Here is a 5900-nt window from a genome sequence, read left to right on the forward strand (position 1 = left end):
TCTTTCTGTTCTGTTTACACAGCTTCTGACGTGGTGGGGCTGTGACTGACCTGTGTTTGGGACCACGGTCAGTGATAATCTAATCTTGGGTTTTGCTTAAAACTCAGCTCAGGTGCAGTAACTCTGAGGCTCAGAAACTAGGGATAATAAAATATCTCATGGTCCAGCTTCCTTGGATTTCACGAGTCCCTACAAGCCTGATGACATGGGGCTTCCTACCTTGCTGGCACGTCACACCTTCAGGTATGAAGGCGCTCCCGAGGTTCACACAGCCACGGACAAACACAGACTGACAGACGGGTGCAATGAACCATCTTAACTGCTCTGCCAAGGGGGTGGAACAGAGCTTAGCTTCTAATGAGCACCTAGGTCATCTTCTGGAGCTGTTGGAGTGGGTCCAGAGGAGGCCACAAAGATGATCTGAGGCTGGAGCACCTCCCCTATGAGGACAGGCTGAGAGAGTTGGGGGTGTTCAGCCTGGAGAAGAGAAGGCTCCGGGGGGACCTTATAGCAGCCTACGAGTAGCTAAAGGGGCTACAGGAGAGATAGGGAGGCTCTCTTTATCAGGGAGTGGAGTGAGAAGGCAAGTGGTAGTGGTTATAAGCTGAAAGAGAGCAGATTTAGACTAGATATTAGGAAGAAATTCTTTCCTGTGCGGGTGGTGAGGCAGTGTCCCAGGTTGCCCAGAGCAGCTGTGGATGCCCCATCCCTGGAGGGGTTCAAGGCCAGGCTGGATGAGGCTTTGGGCAACCTGGGCTAGTGGGAGGTGTCCCTGCCCATGGCAGGGGGTGAGACTCGATGATCTTTAAGGTCCTTTCCAGCCCAAACCATTCTGTGATTCTATGATTCTGTGATTCTGTATCTGTCATGCAAGCAGGATTGGCTTGTCACCTTCAGCTTTCTGCAGAAAGAAGTTACATCTGTGCTGCCCATTAAAACACTTGTCCTTTAGTTTGTTTAGAGGGACTGTTTTGCCCTGCAAGTAATATCCCTATGATGTACAGGGGCACTAGTGTAAAGTATAGGGCACAAAAAAGCCCGGAATCAGCTGTTGACCCTACACAGTGGCCATGGGCTTGCCAGATGTATACATGCCAAAGAGGGGACACAGTCATAGCAATTAATTTCTCGCCTCAGGGTGGAATAGCAGGCTTCCACTCACACATACGCAGAGCCAACCCCTTTTCCAAAAGCCAGTGTGCTCACGTTACACAGTGTTCAAAAGTCCTCGCTGTTCCCAGAATATTTCCTTAGCTCGTTTGTCCAGCGAGGGGCACAAGGGAAAGCAATTAGTGAAGCAAAGGTGGAAAATGGAGGTAACGGTTCAATCTAATCACCAACCCACCGTGGAGAAAGCTACATCTCTCCGAACCACAGAGGAGGTGTTTAGTGCTCCGGCTCAAGGCAAATATTTCCTCATCACTCAGCAGCAGTTAGGCAGGATGTGCCAAAGCCGGTCAGGTCTTGCAGCGTGAGGAAAACAAGAGCTGTGTGGAACTGTCATCAGCAGCAAGAGTCCTAGAGTTTAGACTGGGCTCTGCTCGCTGAAACAGATTACGTGTTACACAGCTGCAGCGATTACAGTTCAACAGGCTTGGGTGCAGAGCTAGTGGCTGGTTGTTGTTTTTAACTCCTTGAAGATCATAAATGACGCTTGCACCCTTCTTGCTAGAGTCCAGATGACACCAACGAGGAATCCCTTCCAGGGGAGGTGTCTGGTGCAGAGGGTCCCTTCTGCAGCCCTGGTGGATGAGGTTCCTCTCCAGCTGGAGCTGCACAGAGCTGCTAACTCAGTGCAAAGAGGAGCAGCCTTCCACAACCTGCTTTCCCTTGGGATGAGTTCCTGTTTCTATGCTATCAGGGACCAGGCTGGATTTTATGCCTTGCAAAGTCTTTGTGTCTAGCTGACAGAAGGGAGATAAACCAGGCCAGCCTGATCTCATTCAGATCAGCTTTACCTCCATCAGATGTGCTGTATGGATTCTCACGATGTTATTCCCTGTTTGCACTGAGGTCAGGACCCTGCAAGCTGGATTTATATCCTGAACGGGCATGACAATAGTTTTCCTCCAAGTACTTGTGTTTGTAAAGCATTACCAGGTGGTAAAAGGAGTTCCTTAGAAGACAGCTGCTGTAGCCTGAAAATGTTTCAAAAATATAAATGTTTTGCTGACTCCAACACGCTACTGTTGAACTATGATCAAACTCTTACCCTGGTTGCAACGGTGGAGAGCTTGGGTATCACTGGACTTGCATCGCTTCAATTAATGCAATGGGTGAAGTGAATGCACAGTGAGACCCTGGGTTCAGACCTTTAAAAAAAAAAAAAAAATACAAGCCTCCATTGCTCCATTCTTTAAGTAACAGTATATCTCTTGCCTTCAGAAACATAGCTCTGAAGGTTTTCAAGTCTTGCTTGCGCTGTTGTAGACAATCGTATCAGATCATCCTGTTTATGGACTGATCCGAACCCACAGCAGAGCTTTGTGCAGGCTGGTGTCCCGCACGTTGAGCCGTGTTTCTGCTGGCCAGCCATTGCTAGGTTCTTCACTTTCTCTCGGGATCAAGTCCAGAAGGTGGTATTTTATTCATGAATAAATTGCAACTTAGGTCAAATTTATTGCTAAAAACTTGACGTAGAGGTTGCTGAAAGAAACCATCCCAGTGAGCCTTCAAGAAACTTTAGGGTAAAACATTGGATTGATTTATAGATTTATGTACACTGATGCTAAACTGCACTCACATATAATGGATTTTCAGTAGGGGTGCTATATACTGGCTGTTGGTACCCCATATGCAGTTTTCTCAGAGATGTTTTCATTTTTAAGTCCTTAAGAAGTTATTAAAAAGATCTCAATAATTATAAAGGAATTGTACAAGGAGCAATTAAAAATGTCAGATATTTGCTGTATCAAATGTCAAGTCATGTACTTTAATTTAATGAAATCAGTTTCCAGTAGAGTTCATAGAGTTATCAATGACCTAAACAGTGCGCCTGACAGCTTGCCTGCTATCTTGAGCTGTAAATATGGGTAACTGATGGTATATTGAAGAAGAAAAGGTCAAGAAATGCAGAAATGTGTGGAGAATACAATCTTTCCCTGGCACTTGTTATTCCTCCCTTTTCACTCTCTTTTCATTTTATAATCTGTCACATTAAACTAGTCAGGCTTGGCAAGAGCCTGTTCAGGACAAGTTTCCGATAAAGCTGCATCTGTTCTTGCCACATAGCATCAGATGGACAAAAGCAATACGTGACTGATCTGGGAGCATCAAGGGGAAAACTCTGCTCTGGAAATGCCGTTTCAGAAGGAGTCATAAATACAGGTAAATATCATAAATTTGAGAAAGAGATAGGAGAGACTACAGAAGTCACTCATCTCTTCGTGCACAATGAAAAAGGGTTTTGATGAGTTTGGTTTTGTTTTGAACAAAACTGCTACTGTTGAGAACAGAAATATCTTGGGCTTCTGAGCAGCAGACCTGGTAGTCTTTCCATCTGCCAGTACGTTTTTTCCCTGTAATGTGCCTAACACTTTGCCCAGTCCAGAAAGAAATGACTCAGCCAAAAGGACTTTCCCCATCTCCCTTGAATGATTATTCTACAGCCTATTAGGTGTCCCCATTAGGAAATGTTTCCAACATTATTTTCCCTGGGATTACTTTTAAAGCATCATTCTATGACTAGATATTATCCTAAGCAATGCTCTGCCATCGTTAGTGTTTCCATTTCTTCTGTACTTGTCTATGGTTATCCTGTCCCCTCCAGCATTTCACTGGTGTTTAGTTGAGCTGCAGATGTTTAATGTATTTAACTTTTCCTTGTATGCCAAGCACAGGACTGGCACCAGGATATTTATACACTGTTAAACAAGGGTGGTGCCTGTTAAGTGTAATTACTTTCTTCTGATGCTTTCACGGTAGAGGTTGTGCTAGAGAACAAGGGCAGCTTCTATTCTAAACTACATGGAAAAGGTGCAAGTTCTGAGCAAGAATGACTTAGAAACAGGCTGTATATATAGTAATATATTAGTTTAGTATCTAGCCTTGATTTAAGTCCATAAGGGGAAGTGGTTAAATTTAATCGATGCTGACCTCTCAAACAAAGATATTACATGTATGTGTGCACACGAGAAGTTCCAACCAAACTGTTGAATATTATCAGGTTTACTAAGTATTCGAACTGTAAAGACTATGTCTAAAACCACTAGAGTCTTTTAGACTGTGGGAAACATTGCAAATGTTACCACACAATGTCTGGATGCATAATACGTATGGGTTTTTGTATCTCAGCATATTTGGGTTTCTTTAAGATTAGCGCTGAATTTCTTGAGCATACAGAGCTCACTGCAGGGATAGTTACATGATCACCGTCTTATATGTTACCCTAAATTGCTCATATCTACTGTCTACTTGAACTGCAAATAGATTTTTTGGAATTAAAGGTAGGGGTGATAGCTCTGTCTCTTATAAACATTTAGCATTTACCTATCTTTGGTTGCTTATAAATCTACTAAACTTTATGCCTTTGGGTTGAAATTTTCTATGACAACTCTGTTGGACACAATATGGTATGTGTATGTATCATTTCAGTTAATTTTTTTAGGCCTTTCTGAGGATAAGGAAACAGGAAAATGTGATATAAAAGAGCAAGAACAGTCATACCAGGTCAGACCAGCTGTCTGTCTAGCTCAGGATACTCTTTCTGACAGTGGCCAATACTGCAAGTCTATTTGACACTTCCTTCAAATATTCTCCTGGCCTCCAACAGTTTGTGGCTGAGGGATTTTAGAACCAGACGCAATATTTTGTACTTAATAGTCCTTGAGGGATTTTCCTTTGGTGACTTTGTTTTTCAATCTCTGTAAGCTTTTGGCATCTAGAATATAATTTTGTGAGGAGTTCCACTGTTTAAATACACACTGGTTGAAAAGAGGTCCTTTCTGGTTTTTGAACCTATTTTCTGTCCTTTTCAATTGAAGATCCCAAGCTGTTCTATTGGAAGCAAACATTTTGAAGACCAGCCTCTGCCAAACCCCATCTTGGTCCTCATTTTGGAATAGAAACATTAGCTCAGAGCCCTTTGCTATGTAGGTGAAGTAGAAATATTTATGGTTGTTTCTTCCCATGTACATCACTTCACATTTATTGACACTCAATGTCATCTGCCCTTTTCCTGGCCAGACTCTCTATCTTGTCACCTTCATCTGAAATTTTCCATAATCATTCCTTAACACCTTGAGTACCCCATTGTTGGTGGCAAATTGTCTTCTCACTGTAGTCTTTCTTTTCTAGATCATTGCACAAAGCTTATTTTTCTCAAGTTAAGTTTTTTAAGGTTTCTTTGAGCAACTCTAACAACTTCATCTGACAGAAGAGGGGAAGTGAGAGTCAGGATTGTCAGGAGCATGCATATTGCTATGGCCATGAGCATCCCAAAATTTCCTGGGTCATGTAAAAGGGAATGCAGCAGATGCTCAACAGCAGTGATACCGAGATCAATAGATTTTGGCTAAAGAACTAAATAGACCCAACGCCGACTGAATTTCAGAGTGAGACTTGCTTAGAAATCAGTAGGGTGTTGTATCGGGTATAAAAATAATGTTCCTGGATTAAGAATGAACAGGAGCTAGTCCAGCAAAGCAATCAAGTGAATGTCTAACTGTACGTGCTTGAGTAAATGTTTTCAGTAGAGATAGATATTCTGAAATTGCAAACCATACTGACATGCTTCGCTGGAGCCCTTGAGGAGCTGTATAGCTGTCTGCAAATATTGAATATACATGACTTGTTTGAAATGTATGACCAGTTTGAAAATAGCCTATTTATCAGTGTGCTTCTGACTATCATTAGTTGTTTGCTGCTTTTCATACATCTCTCCTAGGTTCCCGGTGAGCTGC

The sequence above is a fragment of the Pterocles gutturalis genome, unplaced genomic scaffold (genome assembly GCF_000699245.1).
Source record: "Pterocles gutturalis isolate BGI_N339 unplaced genomic scaffold, ASM69924v1 scaffold5135, whole genome shotgun sequence".
Taxonomy (NCBI): Eukaryota; Metazoa; Chordata; class Aves; order Pterocliformes; family Pteroclidae; genus Pterocles; species Pterocles gutturalis.